At 41.1% G+C, this 18,716-nt stretch overlaps 1 protein-coding gene across 4 annotated transcripts in view; it reads right to left on the reverse strand.

Annotated features, from left to right (window-relative positions):
* Window positions 1-18,716, reverse strand: part of NEBL (nebulette) — a 258,527-nt gene that overhangs the window by 106,207 nt on the left and 133,604 nt on the right. The window contains exons 2-3 of one of the 4 annotated variants that reach the window (XM_077268335.1): window positions 18,233-18,341; window positions 11,223-11,335 (exon numbers count right to left, since the gene is read on the reverse strand). The exons of 2 other annotated variants lie outside the window; for them this stretch is intronic. The gene's annotated coding sequence lies outside the window, so the exon portion shown is untranslated. The remainder of the gene's footprint in view (window positions 1-11,222; window positions 11,336-18,232; window positions 18,342-18,716) is intronic. One more of the 4 variants, XM_077268336.1, reaches the window with a different exon arrangement.

Consider the following 18,716-nt stretch of genomic DNA (forward strand, 5'->3'; position numbering starts at 1 on the left):
CCCCTGTGACGCCGCAGACAGCAAGCCAATCACTGCAATGCCCTTCTCTAAGATGGTGGGGACCAGGATCTATGTCATCACGCTGCCCACACTCTGCGTTCACCTTCATTGGCTGAGAAATGGCGCTTTTCGCGTCATTGAAACGCGACTTTGGCGCGAAAGTCGCGTACCGCATGGCCGACAAGCACAGGGGTCGGATCGGGTTTCATGAGACGCCGACTTAGCCAAAAGTCGGCGACTTTTGAAAATGATCGACCCGTTTCGCTCAACCCTACTGTCTAGCACTCTAAAAATGAAAATGGTGGAGGCCCACAAAGCAGGAGAAGGCTATAATAAGATAGCACAGCATTTTTATGTTGCCCTCTCCTCAGCTTGAGATGTAATTGAGAAATTGCAGCTAACAGGAACAGTGAAGGTCAAGATAAGGTCTGTAAGACCAAGTAACATTTCAGTGAGAGCTGTTCGTAGGATTGCTAGAGAGGTAAAAGACAATTTAGCAGACTCTGGAGTTGTCGTACATTGTTATACTGTTCAGAGACACCTGCACAAATATGGCCTTCATGGAAGAGTCATCAGAAGAAAATCTCTCCTGTGTCCTCACCATAAAATTCAGCATCAAAAGTGTGCAAAAGAACATTTAAACACATCTGATGCATTTTGGAAACAAGTCCTGTGGACTGATAAAATAGAACTCTTTGGCCACAATGATCAAAGGTATGTGTGGAGAAAAAAGGGCACAGAATTTCAGAAAAAGAACATCTCTCCAACCATTAAGCATAGGGTGGATCAATCATGGTTTGGAGTTGTGTTGCAGCCAATGGCACAGGGAACGTTTCATGGGTAGATGGAAGAATGGATTCAATGAAATTTTAAAAAAATTCTTCATACTACCATAACACCATCTCTTAAAAAAAAAAAGCTAAAGTTGGTTTATACAAATGGATAATGAACCTAAACGCACATCAAAATCCACAATAGACTACTTCAAAAGGCACAAACTAAAGGTTTTACAATGGCCCTCACAGTCCCCTAATCTGAACATCATTGACAATCTGTGGCTAGACCTCAAAATAGCAGAGGATGCAAGACGGCCCAGGAATCTCACAGAACTGGAAGAATTTTCCCAGGAAGAGTGGATGATGATCCCTCAAACAAGAATTTGTTGGCTGGCTACAAAAACATTTACAAGCTGTGATACTTGCAAAAGGGGGTGCTACTAGGTACTAACTATGCAGGATGCACAAACTATTGCATCAGCCCACTTTCTTTTTGTAATTTTTAAAATACAGTGGGGCAAAAAAGTATTTAGTCAGTCAGCAATATTGCAAGTTCCACCACTTAAAAAGATGAGAGGCGTCTGTAATTTACATCATAGGTAGACCTCAACTATGGGAGACAAACTGAGAAAAAAAAATACAGAAAATCACATTGTCTGTTTTTTTATCATTTTATTTGCATATTCTGGTGGAAAATAAGTATTTGGTCAGAAACAAACAATCAAGATTTCTGGCTCTCACAGACCTGTAACTTCTTCTTTAAGAGTCTCCTCTTTCCTCCACTCATTACCTGTAGTAATGGCACCTGTTTAAACTTGATATCAGTATAAAAAGACACCTGTGCACACCCTCAAACAGTCTGACTCCAAACTCCACTATGGTGAAGACCAAAGAGCTGTCAAAGGACACCAGAAACAAAATTGTAGCCCTGCACCAGGCTGGGAAGACTGAATCTGCAATAGCCAACCAGCTTGGAGTGAAGAAATCAACAGTGGGAGCAATAATTAGAAAATGGAAGACATTCAAGACCACTGATAATCTCCCTCGATCTGGGGCTCCACGCAAAATCCCACCCCGTGGGGTCAGAATGATCACAAGAACGGTGAGCAAAAATCCCAGAACCACGCGGGGGGACCTAGTGAATGAACTGCAGAGAGCTGGGACCAATGTAACAAGGCCTACCATAAGTAACACACTACGCCACCATGGACTCAGATCCTGCAGTGCCAAACGTGTCCCACTGCTTAAGCCAGTACATATCCGGGCCCGTCTGAAGTTTGCTAGAGAGCATTTGGATGATCCAGAGGAGTTTTGGGAGAATGTCCTATGGTCTGATGAAACCAAACTGGAACTGTTTGGTAGAAACACAACTTGTCGTGTTTGGAGGAAAAAGAATACTGAGTTGCATCCATCAAACACCATACCTACTGTAAAGCATGGTGATGGAAACATCATGCTTTGGGGCTGTTTCTCTGCAAAGGGGCCAGGACGACTGATCCGGGTACATGAAAGAATGAATGGGGCCATGTATCGTGAGATTTTGAGTGCAAACCTCCTTCCATCAGCAAGGGCATTGAAGATGAAACGTGGCTGGGTCCTTCAACATGACAATGATCCAAAGCACACCACCAGGGCAACGAAGGAGTGGCTTCGTAAGAAGCATTTCAAGGTCCTGGAGTGGCCTAGCCAGTCTCCAGATCTCAACCCTATAGAAAACCTTTGGAGGGAGTTGAAAGTCCGTGTTGCCAAGCGAAAAGCCAAAAACATCACTGCTCTAGAGGAGATCTGCATGGAGGAATGGGCCAACATACCAACAACAGTGTGTGGCAACCTTGTGAAGACTTACAGAAAACGTTTGACCTCTGTCATTGCCAACAAAGGATGTATTACAAAGTATTGAGATGAAATTTTGTTTCTGACCAAATACTTATTTTCCACCATAATATGCAAATAAAATGATAAAAAAACAGACAATGTGATTTTCTGGATTTTTATTACTCAGTTTGTCTCCCATAGTTGAGGTCTACCTATGATGTAAATTACAGACGCCTCTCATCTTTTTAAGTGGTGGAACTTGCAATATTGCTGACTGACTAAATACTTTTTTGCTCCACTGTATAAAAGATGAAAAAAAAATTTGCCTAAAATACAAAGGAAATGTGTCATCTTTAACTGCAGCCCTTTAATTTGGCAAGTTCTGAAAACGAATTTCCTAAGCTAATTTTCACTTTATTTTTTGGCTTTTCAGATTTCCTTATACATCACAAAGTTATTGAATTCAGACATTCTGCACTGATAAATTGTTGTGTCAATCACATGTTCACTGTCTTATTCAAATGTAGAAATATTCAGTGTTGTTACATGGTTTCAAGGAAGATTTTTTTATTTGCAGGAACAAACAATATAAGGGAATACTGGCAGTTCATTAATCAAAAATAGTAAAAAAAAACAAAAAAAAAACAGGTTTTGTCTGAAATCTGTCCCTGCATATCCAGCCAAGGGGACCACATCTCTCAAAATCTACTGTCAATTTCCTGTTATATTATTATTATTATTTATTGTTATAGCGCCATTTATTCCATGGCGCTTTACAAGTGAGGAGGGGTATACATAATAAAAACAAGTACAATAATCTTGAACAATACAAGTCATAACTGGTACAGGAGGAGTGAGGACCCTGCCCGCGAGGGCTCACAATCTACAAGGGATGGGTGAGAATACAGTAGGTGAGGATAGAGCTGATCGTGCAGCGGTTGGTTGATCGGTGGTTACTGTAGGTTGTAGGCTTGTCGGAAGAGGTGGGTCTTCAGATTCTTTTTGAAGGTTTCGATGGTGGGCGAGAGTCTGATGTGTTGTGGTAGAGGGTTCCAGAGTAGGGGTGATACGCGAGAGAAATCTTGTATACGATTGTGGGAAGAGGAGATAAGAGGGGAGTAGAGAAGGAGATCTTGTGAGGATCGGAGGTTGCGTGTAGGAAAGTACCGGGAGATGAGGTCACAGATGTAAGGAGGAGACAGGTTGTGGATGGCTTTGTACGTCATGGTTAGGGTTTTGTACTGGAGTCTCTGGGCAATGGGGAGCCAGTGAAGGGATTGACAGAGGGGAGAGGCCGGAGAATAGCGGGGGGACAGGTGGATTAGTCGGGCAGCAGAGTTTAGAATAGATTGGAGGGGTGCGAGAGTGTTTGAGGGGAGGCCACAGAGCAGGAGGTTGCAGTAGTCAAGACGAGAGATGATGAGGGCATGGACTAGGGTTTTTGCAGATTCTTGGTTGAGGAATGAACGGATTCGTGCAATATTTTTGAGTTGAAGTCGGCAGGAAGTGGAAAGGGCTTGGATATGTGGTTTGAAGGAGAGATCAGCGTCAAGGATAACCCCGAGGCAGCGAGCTTGTGGGACTGGGGAGAGTGGGCAGCCATTTACTGTAATGGATAGGTTCGTTGGGGGGGTCACGTGAGATGGGATATATGCATATATACACTCCTCAACATTGAGAGCCCACCAACCGTGACAAGGTGTACATTTCTTTGATGAACTTATGCGCTAAGTACCTACATTTTAGTATAATTTATGCGTTAAGTACCTTGATGTTAGTATAATTATAGTCTATATAGTAGCAATGCAGTCCACATTGCATATATTCAATATCTGCATATATCTTAGAGCTTACAGAGGCTGCTGTATTTTTTTTTATATATTATGCAGTCGTAGCACTTAGAATCATAGAATGTTAGACTTGGAAGGGACCTCCAGGGTCATCGCGTCCAACCCTCTGCTCAATGCAGGATTCATTAAACATCTCAGACAGATGTCTGTCCAGCCTCTGTTTGAAGACTTCCATTGAAGGAGAACTCACCACCTCTCGTGGCAGCCTGTTCCACTCATTGATCACCCTTACAGTCAAAAAGTGTTTTCTCATATCTAATTTGTATCTTCTCCCTTTCAGCTTCTCGTGTTTCCATGTGCAAATGAGAATAATGATGATCCCTCTACACTGTGACAGCCCATCAGATATTTGTAGACAGCTATTAAGTCTCCACTGAGCCTTCTTTTTTGCAAGCTAAACGTTCCCAGATCCTTTAACCATTCCGCGTAGGACATACTTTACAGTCCCCTCACCATCCTGGTCGCTCTTCTCTGAACTTGCTCCAGTTTTTCAATATCTTTTCAAAAATGTGATCCCAGAACTGGACACAGTATTCCAGATGAGGCCTGACCAAGGAGGAGTAGAGGGGGATAATTACTTCACGTGATCTAGACTCTATGCTTCTCTTAATACATCCTAGAACTGTGTTTGCCTTTTTTGCTGCTGCATCACACTGTTGACTCATGTGCAGTCTGCAATCTATTGCACCTTTTCACACTTCCTTCTTTCTGTTCAGAGGGGTTGGTCAATTTTTTGTTTTTCTTATTGTGTAGTCACCTGAAAGTCTTTAGTGATTGAAAAATTGCTGAGTTTCTCAAGATACTTTTTTTTTTTGCTTTTGTCAGCGTTTATTTTCTTTCCTGAAGCTATTTTAACCCCTTAATGACAGCCAATACGTCTTTTAACTGACCTGAGATATAAGAGAATAGTCTCCCCATACAGATGACAATCCAGCAGCTGTCAGCTGTCCACTATAGCTGACAACTTGCTGCATCAGCCACAATCAGTGTTTGCACCGTCCATATCTGTTTAACCCCTTAGATGCTGCTGTCAATATTGACTACATCATATAAATGGTTAACAGAGTGTGGGGGTCTCCTCTTTATCCAAAATTGTGCCCTCAGATCATTATTTTGTGGTCCTGATGTTTGCGATGTCAATTCACGTCCAAAAAGCGGCCTTACAGTCTGACAGCTCTAGTAGTCTGTTCAGAAGTTAGCGGCATTTAGGTGGTAAAAATACACATTTTCATTTGTGTCATACCACTTTGCATTAATTCCTGTAAAGCACCTGAAGGGTTAATAAACTACCTAACAGCATTTTTCAATATGTCTAGGGGTGCTGTTTTTAAAATGGTATCACGTTTGGTGGTTTCCCAATATATGGGACCCCTAAAGTCACTTCAAACATGGATAGGTCCCTAAAAAAATAAATTTTGTAAATTTCCTTGAAAAAATGAAAAATTGCTGCTACATTTTCAAACCTCCTAAAATGATAACAAAATAAAATAACATTTTAAAAATGGTGCTGATGTAAAGCCAACATGAGGGAAATGTTAATTATTAATGGTTTGCTGTGGTATGACCATCTGGATTAAAGGGATAATCATTCAAATTTAGAAAATTGCTAATTTTTTAAAATTTTTCTCAAATTTTTTATATTTTTTATAAATAAACACAAAACATATTGATCTAAACTTACCGTTATCATAAAGTATAATGTGTCACGAAAAAACATTCTCAAAATCACTGGGATTTGTTGAAGCGTCCCAGAGTTATTACCACATAAAATGACACTGGTCAGATTTAAAAAAATTGGCTCCGTCACTAAGGGGTTAAATCAATTTTGAAGAGGATTTTGAAATGTTTTTTTATGTGAATTTCTCAGTGGAGCCGCTTCAAAGTCATATTTACATACAGTTTTGTTTGTGGATTTTAAATCCATTTTAGAAAACTCAGTGTGAACACCTTTAGAAAAACCCTTGAAATCTTCACTGACCCAAGAGGGAAATATCTTCCATCATTGAGCAGGTTAGGATATGTTTTTTGTTTGTTTAACAAACACTCAATTTTTTTCCAGCACTTAATTTAAAAAATGTATGCTAGTTTTGTATATCCATTAATGTACTCTCCTGGAGAATCAAGTTTCCAGGTCATCTTTTCCTGCACAATGAACACATTAATAACAACCCCACCATCCATCCCCCCCAAAAAATGATGGCAGAATTTCATCCCACTTGGAATTTTTCCCCATTATCAGTACATTGTCAAATTGAATGATGTCATGGAATACGATCCCCCATATAGTTATGTTGACACAAACAAAGAAAAAAGGCAAAAATGATAAAAAACGCTCTGACTTCAAGGGAGTTACAAATGTCTAAGGAATGGTATATATTTAGAGGCAATATAATAGATATAACATAAATCTAGCATACTCTATAGTCTAATAAATATATGTTTAGCTGTAACTTAATAAACTTCTAGAGATCCACAGGATAGGGGATAACTTGCTGATCTCGGAGGGTTTTACCGCTGGCAGATTGGGGTTCTAGAATTCCAAGAATAGGGCTCTACAGCCCCATTGTGAATGCAGCAGGTTGTGAGCATGATCGGCCTTCACTCTATTTATTGTCAATGGGAATTTCAGAAAAAGTTAAAGGGGGTATCCGGGACTTTACAAAAAGCAAAAAATGTAGCTAAACATTAACAGGCAGGTCATTGCAGTTTACCTGCCTGCTGTGCACGGCGCTGTTCTTCCTCTGCACAGAGCAGTCACAGACCGCTCCTGCCTGGGATTCAGAAGCCTCTGCTGACATCACGGCTACAGAGCGGTGGCTTCTTTTCCGGTCCGCTCTGTCAATGGGGTAGGACTTTCGAGGTCTTTCTGATTGACAGCCGGATCCCTACTGCCTAACTGGGCGACCTGGCTGTCAATCAGAATGACCTCAGAAGTCTGGTCTCGTCGCATCAACAGAGGCAACTAAATCCCCGGCAAGAGTGGTCTGTGCCTGCAGAGGAAGGACAGCGCCGGGCACAGCAGGCAGGTAAGTTGCAATTACCTGCCTGTTAGTGCTTAGATACATTTTTTGTTGTTTGTAAAGTCCCAGATACCCCGTTTGAGCGCAGTACTTAGCAGTGCCATAGAGACTGAATGAAGTGGAGACCATGCACAACTCTGTTCTATTCAGATCAGGACTGTAGAGCCACGTACTCCGGATATCAGAGCAAAGTTCTTGAAATTGTTGAAGGTCTCAGTCATCAGGCCCCCAACAATCAGCAATTTTTCCAAATTTAATTAATCGGGGATAATTTGATTTTGGGGAAAAGCCCTTTAATATAATAGACATAGTATTTATTGAGCAGTAATATAAAATGATAATATAGGCTGATATGTTTGAGCTGAAGGTCACATTTCTTCACTGCGATAAAAATAAATAATATTGTTTGCAAATAAAATGTAAATAATATATTACAAGCACAAACGACCATTGTGCAAGTGCACAAAATGATAACGTGAGCCTGTTTGTACATGTTTAATAATTTAATCATACATACTGTACATTACTTCCAGGCATACCAATATATACTCTACTCAGCATACTGTATATCTCAGGGAGCCTAAGGGAAAAGCCGTTCTTGATATCCAGCTTGGCGCAAAGTAGAATATCTGTAAATAGATCATTTGGCTGAATTTTAACTTGTCACATTGAAATGTGTTAGAAATTTAAACTCAGGAAAAGTAATTCCTGAATTGTTAAAAACACATTTTTGGCTTCAGGCTTTGAAAATGATTTTTTTTTGCCTAGGGTTGTACATAGAGATGATCAGATCTTGGGAAATTCTAATTCATCAGCTTCACCGAAATGTTTGCAAAATTTTCAATTTGCATTAAATAGATTTGCAAAGAACGGAAATAACAGCAAAGCTTCCGATTACCCTGAAAAGACGTATGCAACACTCTGAGGTCTCCTAGGACTGAATCCAACTTTTTTTTCAAGCTCTTTAAAGGGTTTGGTCACTTTCTCTTGTTGGTTCACCTTTCCTCACAAGCTCATCAGCACTTTTGTACATAAAATGGCTTCTGATGGAGGAGCATGTGACCTAAACAGTCCATCATTCTCTTTCAATAGTAGAGCAGCTTTCCCATGTTCGGTTTTTAACAATTTCTAGAAGGCTGATGGACAGGTCTGGTCACATGCTCCTCCACCAGCAGCCATTATCTGGACAGAAGCGCAGGTCAGTGTGTGAGGAAAGCTGTACTAAAAAGAGCAGGTGGTCAACCCCTTTACAGAAAACATAGTCATAGTAAGGTCAAAATAATCTCAACATAACTTGTTATGGGTAAACAGATGGTAACTGGTGGTACCTAACAGCCTGTTCCTCACACACTATTTGTCTACCCTGCTGTGCTGGCACGCACACTATATGCACAGTTTCTTCAGGGTTTTTTTGATTTTTCTCCTTATCTCTGTGGCTAAGCTGTGAGCTGTAATATCCACTCACTATCCTGAGTCACCACAAAATAGCTGCTGCATTCCCCACTTTTGCTTTTATATAGGCTACGATGTGATATGATAGCTGCAATGGAAAAGCCTTGCCGACAGTGCAGAGGTCATGTAAGACTTCTCTGGTTGATGCAATCTTCTGCGCTGTGTAAAAGAATGATATCCATTTTAGGTGATTTGCACAGAGTAAACTACAAAATGATTACCGGGTTCAACATTTTGTTAAAAATTGGACACAATTTTGATGACCTCATCTCTACTTGCACGCTTTGGGACCACCAGTGATATGCTAAAATTTGTAGAGGAATCCAGCAGCAAGTCTTTAATTCCCCATCAGTGCCTCCATAGGAAAACTGAAGAATTATAATTTCCAATTAAATCAGTGTTCTGCTAAAACGTGGTTCTTCTGGGTAAATGACCTTCTTTGTAGATATTCTGGTTAAATTATTAAAGGACCCTCTCTAGAAACCCTGTTTTATAGAACCTATTCGTAAAATAATAGAAGGGTCCTCTTTTCTGGATGCTCATCTTTTGGCAAATTTTGAGAGTAGTTCCAAAGAGTATGTCTCACTCTGGAAGACTTTTACTTCCACTGTGGAGTGGCTGTAGGGAATTTCAGCAGATACGAATAGATCCTTATGAAAAATACACTAAGAATATAATGTATTCACATCTTAATAAATTTGCCAAATAGCAAATCTAAGTTAGCTGTAGGGTGGCTTGAACTTGTGAAATGATTTAAGCCAGTTTCAGGCATAAAGCATTGTAAATCTGGGCTACAGGAGGCCACATGCCCTCCTACTAAGTTCCACCAACATTTTATTTTAACATTACATAGATACAAAAAAATTCACAAATTTTCATGCAACAAAATTTGGTTGTTTTTCATGCGAGAATTCTGGCACAACTGTTCTCAACATACTTCTATTTTTTTTGGGTCATTTGGTTTCTTAAATTTCAGGTCAGATAATTCTAAAGTAAAATTAATTTTAAAATTGACCTAGACATCTGTTTTTGATGTCTGGGAAAAAAAACACTGTACCTGGAGGAAACCACTCAAGCAAAAAAAGAAACTACTGAGCCACCATATTTCCCATCAGTAATGTCTGTACAACCCTGTCCCTATGACCTACTAGGGTGTATGGGGGTGATAAGGTTCGGGAACGCCATTTTGGAGCCAGGTCAAAGCCACTACACAACTACCATTCTGGTAGACTTAATACAGTCATATGTCATATATTATATGGTGTAAGAAGGCAGGAGGTAAAGTCAGGGATGTCAGGTTTGTGTCACTGAGATGGTTTTTAGTTTGACTGGATTTTGGGTCCAGGATTTAGGAGCGACCAAAAGAGCCTGGGTGGGAAAGGTCGTTCCCATACTCCAGTCTGGGTCTTACAGGCCTAATAACAGGCAGCTGGCTTAGATCAGCATAGTATGTGGAGCTGGCGAAAGACTGTTCATGGTGGATAAGTCTATGGTAGAGAATGAAAAGGGCCTGTAATACTAAGTTGGTGAGACCATTTGATTTATTTTGCCTTAACCAGGGAAAGGACTGTTTTGTTATTCATTTGTGCAGAAGAAAGGACTGTTTTGTTATTCATTTGTGCTGAGGCAAAGCTGTTTTCATTTTGGAGCTGTAAAGTTCCTGAAGGACCACAAACTTTATTCTGCTTTGATATAAAAATCCTGTGCCTGTGTGTATCCAAGCGGCTACCAGAGAGTTGAGACTCCTGCAATGGGAGCCATGTAGAAGCACATAAAAGACTGGCCTCAATGAGCTTTTCTCCCAACTGTAGAAATAAAGTAATTTTACCACATAAATTTGCCATGTTTTATCTAGAAGGCAGGGTTCTGTCTAGATTTTATTTCCAGAATTGCCCAAATGTGACTTCTTCATGCGTTTTGATGGCGCACCCTCTTTATATGATGTGTAGGAGGTGGGTAAACTTTAAGACAAGTATCAACAAAATTGGTCTTGAAATAAATCATCATTATTGTGATTGTAATAATGGTGTTTTGGCAAACCGCTACTTTCTGTCATTTCTATTTCATCCACCACAGCAACAAGAGAAACATACAAAGTGCAAATGACACAATTGAAGCCTTTCAAGTTCACTGTTTGCCAGATTGAGAAAATAAGACACCACATCTTAAAATTCAGCAGAGCTACTGGGAGTGCAGAAAGGACATTCCCAGTACAATAGGCCCATTTAGCTCATGAGAGTTTGCTTTCAACAGCAACATTCCCCTGGAAACCATCGACTTATTTTCACAAGTAGATCCCATTTCCTTACCTTATAAACCTTGCCAGGTGTCCCCTTTGAGTTTGGCCATATCACAGGAAGAACAGGACAATTATTTCCTTTCAGTCCTTGCCTTTCCACTTAGACGCTTTCTGGTGTCTCTTCTGGAACAAGAATACGAAGAAGAAGGGGCTACTAAAGACAGCAGTGCTGGATGTCTGAACCAGTAAGTCAGTTTCTACAAGACACTAAGAATTGTCTCCCTTAATCCTAAACTGGGGAAGCATACAACATTGTACTTTTCATCATTACCCTCAATGGCCAAGAAATTTTGCATCCATGTCAGGAGATATTTCAGATGGAATTGTGGAATATATAATGCCATTCTCTTTCAATTATAGTCAAAGCCTTTTCTGTTTGCTGCACCCATCACCCATACCCACCACACCGGCTAGCTTACCTTATTCCTGCACTGTAATATCATCATGTACCCTCTGCTACCAGAAAGGGAAGGAACAAAAACAAGTCTGTGCAGCATACAAAGGCAGTAATTTCTATAGCAGAGCATGAACATATAATTACATGTGCATTACCAGGGTCACACAGAAAGTCCCAAACTCTGCACAATCTTTTGGGTGGTTGAAGAATGGAATAAAAGCGGAAAAATCATTTAATTATTTTATTTAATTTATTTAATTTTTCCCTATACCTCAATAATGCACGTGAAAATATGCAACTTTGTAATAGATCATATTAGTGTAATCCACTTCTTTCTACTCCTGGACGGATCTTTCAATCTCAATATTCTCAATTTGCGCATAATATTTGTCTTCAGTGAATACAGATTTTCACATTACTGAGTTGACAGTTGCTGATCATAAAGTCCTATGCAGAAGGAGGGTAGGATGGAGGAGCTAGAGACAGACACAGATATTCTGCTGCAAGTTCTCCTGATATGACAGTTATACTTTAAAGTGCAACTGTCATTTCAGGAGAACGTGCAGCAGAATGTCTGTGTCTGCATCAAGCTCCTCCATCTAGACACAAAAAAGCACAGTGAGGTCAAAAATACTCTGTTGTAAAAAAATCACAGTAATAAGCAAGTGCTAGTCAAAAGATGTAAAGAAAACAGGGTATTTAGTTGATACGTTTTTTTTGCAAACGTATCAACTAAATACCCTGTTTTCTTTACATCTTTTGACTAGCACTTGCTTATTACTGTGATTTTTTTACAACAGAGTATTTTTGACCTCACTGTGCTTTTTTGTGTCTTCAAGTTTTCTGGTGGTGTGAACAGGTTACTACAGACTTGTTCAGTGTGCAAGTAGCCCATGTGTTTCTGGTTCTATAACACAGGTCAACAAAAAAAAAAAAATTTTCTGGTGTCCAAAATATTTTAATGAATTTGGGGTATTTTTGGGGTGCTGATTCTGAATATGCTATCAGTTTTGCCAGATTGGCTCAAGTTTTTGAGATTTTTGGTATCTTATTTATAGCACTTGTTGGTAAATGCGACGCATCATCTCATTAATTTCTTTGGATTAGTACTTGAACTGAGCAGTTCTCAATATAGTTTTGTGTTAATTAGTGTTCTAAAAGTTTGTTCATAGCTTGATTTTTGCACTAACTTTATGTTGTTGTCTGTTTTCCAGTGAAAAGCATGAACTCATCAAGAAGAAGTTGTCTTAACGATCCAGACTCATTCTGTTACATTTGTGGTGAATACACACTGCCAAAACATAGAAGAAACATAACAGACTTCGTAAAAAAAGTGTATTTTGCCTATTTTGCGGTTATGCTTGGGGACCAAGACAAGTTTTGGGCACCACACATAGTGTGCAAAGCATGTATCGAATTATTACGAAAATGGAGCAAAGGACAAAGAAAAAGCTTCAAATTTGGTGTTCCAATGGTGTGGAGAGAGCCAAAAAATCATCATGATGACTGTTATTTCTGTGCAGTGCAAGTGCAAGGATTCAATAAGCATAAGAAACGAAAATGGGAGTAACATGGAATCTGCAAGAAGGCCTGTCCCTCATTGTGAAGATGTGCCTGTACCTGTGTTTACCATAAATAACAGTCATCATGATGATTTTTTGGCTCTCTCCACACCATTGGAACACCAAATTTGAAGCTTTTTCTTTGTCCTTTGCTCCATTTTCGTAATAATTCGATACATGCTTTGCACACTATGTGTGGTGCCCAAAACTTGTCTTGGTCCCCAAGCATAACCCCAAAATAGGCAAAATACACTTTTTTTTACGAAGTCTGTTATGTTTCTTCTATGTTTTGGCAGTGTGTATTCACCACAAATGTAACAGAATGAGTCTGGATCGTTAAGACAACTTCTTCTTGATGAGTTCATGCTTTTCACTGGAAAACAGACAACAACATAAAGTTAGTGCAAAAATCAAGCTATGAACAAACTTTTAGAACACTAATTAACACAAAACTATATTGAGAACTGCTCAGTTCAAGTACTAATCCAAAGAAATTAATGAGATGATGTGTCGCATTTACCAACAAGTGCTATAAATAAGATACCAAAAATCTCAAAAACTTGAGCCAATCTGGCAAAACTGATGACATATTCAGAATCAGCACCCCAAAAATACCCTAAATTCGATGAAATATCTTTGGCACCAAAAATGCTGTTGACCAGTGTAATTGTTCTCTTGTTTCTACAAGACTGGGGAGTCCACCACTCCTCTGTGGGTCATTTGCATTTAAGCTGTTCCATCCTGCATGTCCACATGTATATTTTTTTCTCTCTGAACCCTGCTTATACAGGTACTATACAGATAATCAGGTTTTAAATACATCAGATAGGGATTGCATACATTAGTTAGGACTAGTGTTGAGCGATACCGTCCGATACTTGAAAGTATCGGTATCGGAAAGTATCGGCCGATACCGGCAAAGTATCGGATCCAATCCGATACCGATACCCGATACCAATACAAGTCAATGGGACTCAAGTATCGGACGGTATTCCTGATGGTTCCCAGGGTCTGAAGGAGAGGAAACTCTCCTTCAGGCCCTGGGATCCATATAAATGTGTAAAAGAAAGAATTAAAATAAAAAATATCGCTATACTCACCTGTCCGACGCAGCCTGGACCTCAGCGAGGGAACCGGCAGCGTTGTTTGTTTAAAATTTGCGCTTTTACTTGGTTACGTGAAGTCCCGGCTTGTGATTGGTCAGGGCTGCCATGTTGCCGGGACGCGGACCAATCACAGCAAGCCGTGACGAAATTACGTCACGGCTTGCTGTGATTGGTCCGCGTCCCGGCAACATGGCCGCCATTAACCAATCACAAGCCGTGACGTCACGGGAGGCTGGACACGCGCGCTTTTTAAAATGGGCGCGTGTCCAGCCTCCCGTGACGTCCCGGCTTGTGATTGGTTGCGCCGCGGTCAACCAATCACAAGCCGGGAGGCTGGACACGCGCGCATTTTAAAATTTTAAAATGGGCGTGTGTCCAGCCTCCCGTGACATCCCGGCTTGTGATTGGTTGCGCCGCGGTCAACCAATCACAAGCCGGGAGGCTGGACACGCGCGCATTTTAAAATTTTAAAATGGGCGCGTGTCCAGCCTCCCGTGACGTCCCGGCTTGTGATTGGTTGCGCCGCGGTCAACCAATCACAAGCCGGGAGGCTGGACACGCGCGCATTTTAAAATTTTAAAATGGGCGCGTGTCCAGCCTCCCGTGACGTCACGGCTTGTGATTGGTTGCGTCTCCCATGTGACTGCGACGCAACCAATCACAAAGCCGGGACGTAATTTTAAAATCCTTAAGGACCTGAAATTACGTCACGGCTTGCTGTGATTGGTTGCGTCGCCCATGTGACTGCGACGCAACCAATCACAACGCCGGAACGTAATTTTAAAATCCTGAAGGACCTGAAATTACGTCACGGCTTGCTGTGATTGGTTGCGTCCCGGTCACATGGGCGGCACGCAACCAATCACAAGCCGGGACTCACGTAAAGGAAAGAAAAGCGCGAATTTTAAACAAAGAACGCTGCCGCTTCCCTCGGTAAGGTGCAGGCTGCGTCGGAGAGGTGAGTATAGCAATATTTTTTATTTTGATTCTCTCTTTTACACATTTTTACATTAATGTTGTTTCGATACCGATACCCGATATCACAAAAATATCGGATCTCGGTATCGGAATTCCGATACAGCAAGTATCGGCCGATACCCGATACTTGCAGTATCGGAATGCTCAACACTAGTTAGGACTGCTCTATAATGGGTATACCTTGGCGATTTGGTGGAGCAGCTTAGTATACATTTTTTTGCAAAAAAACGTATCAACTAAATACCCTGTTTTCTTTACATCTTTTGACTAGCACTTGCTTATTACTGTGATTTTTTTACAACAGAGTATTTTTGACCTCACTGTGCTTTTTTGTGTCTTCAAGTTTTCTGGTGGTGTGAACAGGTTCCTACAGACTTGTTCAGTGTGCAAGTAGCCCATGTGTTTCTGGTTCTATAATTGTTCTCTTGTTTCTACAAGACTGGGGAGTCCACCACTCCTCTGTGGGTCATTTGCATTTAAGCTGTTCCATCCTGCATGTCCACATGTATATTTTTTTCTCTCTGAACCCTGCTTATACAGGTACTATACAGATAATCAGGTTTTAAATACATCACATAGGGATTGCATACATTAGTTAGGACTGCTCTATAATGGGTATACCTTGGCGATTTGGTGGAGCAGCTTAGTATACATTTTTTTGCAAAAAAACGTATCAACTAAATACCCTGTTTTCTTTACATCTTTTGACTAGCACTTGCTTATTACTGTGATTTTTTTACAACAGAGTATTTTTGACCTCACTGTGCTTTTTTGTGTCTTCAAGTTTTCTGGTGGTGTGAACAGGTTCCTACAGACTTGTTCAGTGTGCAAGTAGCCCATGTGTTTCTGTTTCAAGCTCCTCCATCTGTTGTTTCGGAAGAACTTGCAGAAGAATGTCTGTGTCTACCTCTAGCTCCTCCAGCTGTCATTTCAGGAGAACTTGCAGTAGAATGTCTGTGTCTGCCTCTAGCTCCTCCAGCTGTCGTTTCAGGAGAACTTGCAGTAGAATGTCTGTGTCTGCCTCTAGCTCCTCCAGCTGTTGTTTCAGGAGAACTTGCAGCAGAATGTCTGTGCCTGCCTCTAGCTTATACATCTGTCATTTCAGGAGAACTTGAAGCAGAATGTCTGTGTCTGCCTCTAGCTTATACATCTGTCATTTCAGGAGAACTTGAAGCAGAATGTCTGTGTCTGCCTCTAGCTCCTCCAGCTGTTGTTTCAGGAGAACTTGCAGCAGAATGTCTGTGTCTGCCTCTAGCTCATACATCTGTTGTTTCAGGAGAACTTGCAGCAGAATGTCTGTGCCTGCCTCTAGCTCCTCCAGCTGTTGTTTCAGGAGAACTTGCAGCAGAATGTCTGTTTCTGCCTCTAGCTCATACATCTGTCATTTCAGGAGAACATGCAGCAGAATGTCTGTGTCAGCCTCTAGCTCCTCCATCTATTTTTTCGGGGGAACGTTCAGCAGAAAGTCTGTGTCTGCTTCTAGCTCCTCCATCTGTCATTACAGGATAACTTGCAGCAGAATGTCTGTGTCTTCTCTAGCTCATACATCTGTCATTTCAGGAGAACTTGCAGCAGAATGACTGTGTCTGCCTCTATCTCCTCCAGCTGTCGTTTCAGGAGAACTTGCAGCAGAATGACTGTCTGCCTCTATCTCCTCCAGCTGTCGGTTCAGGAGAACTTGCAGCAGAATGTCTGTGTCTGCTTCTAGCTTGTCTATCTGTTGTTTCAGGAGAACTTGCAGCAGAATGTCTGTGTCTGCCTCTATCTCCTCCAGCTGTCGTTTCAGGAGAACTTACAGCAGAATGACTGTCTGCCTCTAGCTTATATATCTGTCATTTCAGGAGAACTTGAAGCAAAATGTCTGTGTCTGCCTCTAGCTCCTCCAGCTGTTGTTTCAGGAGAACTTGCAGCAGAATGTCTGTGTCTGCCTCTAGCTCATACATCTGTTGTTTCAGGAGAACTTGCAGCAGAATGTCTGTGCCTGCCTCTAGCTCCTCCAGCTGTTGTTTCAGGAGAACTTGCAGCAGAATGTCTGTGTCTGCCTCTAGCTCATACATCTGTCATTTCAGGAGAACTTGCAGCAGAATGTCTGTCTGCCTCTAGCTCCTCCAGCTGTTGTTTCAGGAGAACTTGCAGCAGAATGTCTGTGTCTGCCTCTAGCTCATACATCTGTCATTTCAGGAGAACTTGAAGCAGAATGTCTGTGCCTGCCTTTAGCTCCTCCAGCTGTTGTTTCAGGAGAACGTGCAGCAGAATATCTGTGTCTGCCTCTAGCTCCTCCATCTATTTTTTGGGGGGAACGTTCAGCAGAAAGTCTGTGTCTGCTTCTAGCTCCTCCATCTGTAATTTCAGGAGAACTTGAAGCAGAATGTCTGTGCCTGCCTTTAGCTCCTCCAGCTGTTATTTCAGGAGAACATGCAGCAGAATGTCTGTGTCAGCCTCTAGCTCCTCCATCTATTTTTTCGGGGGAACGTTCAGCAGAAAGTCTGTGTCTGCTTCTAGCTCCTCCATCTGTCATTACAGGATAACTTGCAGCAGAATGTCTGTGTCTTCCCTAGCTCATACATCTGTCATTTCAGGAGAACTTACAGCAGAATGACTGTGTCTGCCTCTATCTCCTCCAGCTGTCATTTCAGGAGAACTTGCAGCAGAATGACTGTGTCTGCCTCTATCTCCTCCAGCTGTCGTTTCAGGAGAACTTGCAGCAGAATGACTGTGTCTGCTTCTAGCTTGTCTATCTGTTGTTTCAGGAGAACTTGCAGCAGAATGTCTGTGTCTGCCTCTAGCTTCTCTATCCCCTTGCTTCTCCTTATGACAAACAACTGCCATGTCCTATCTCAGTAAAAATCTATATTCACTGCAGAATGATTGCAGGTGACCCAAAAAGCAGCAGGACAATGTAATGAAATAGTGAATCCAGCATTGGGGTGAGATAAAACATTAGAAAGCAGAAGCATTTTTGTCTCTTCACACTTACCTCTGTCTCCTTCTCCATTGACTTCTCTGCGTTGCATTTAATCTGATCTATCTCCTAGTCTGTCTCCAAATGGATTTTTGCTTTTTTTTTTTTTTTTAGAGTCCATGATCTGTTTAGGAGACATATTGTAATTAAAACTGAGTTATGAAGATGAGAAGTACTTGTCAAAAATATTTTAGCAAATTCGGAGAGTGGCTCTAAAGATTATATCTTACTGTGGAAGACCTTTAATTCCACTGTGTAGTGAGTGTTGGGGCTTTCAGCAGATACTGATAGATCCTTATGAAAAATACACTAAGAATATAATGTATTCAATTTTTAAGAGGTACCCACTTCTTAATAAATTTGCCAAATCTTTGCCTATCCATGTGCCAAAAAGCAAATCTAAGTCAGCTATGGGGTGGATTAAACTTGTGCAATAATTTAAGCCAGTTTCAGGCATAAAGAATAGATTGTTACAGAGCGAGTCATCAACGTTTCAACC

The sequence above is a fragment of the Ranitomeya variabilis genome, chromosome 6 (genome assembly GCF_051348905.1).
Source record: "Ranitomeya variabilis isolate aRanVar5 chromosome 6, aRanVar5.hap1, whole genome shotgun sequence".
Lineage (NCBI taxonomy): Eukaryota > Metazoa > Chordata > Amphibia > Anura > Dendrobatidae > Ranitomeya > Ranitomeya variabilis.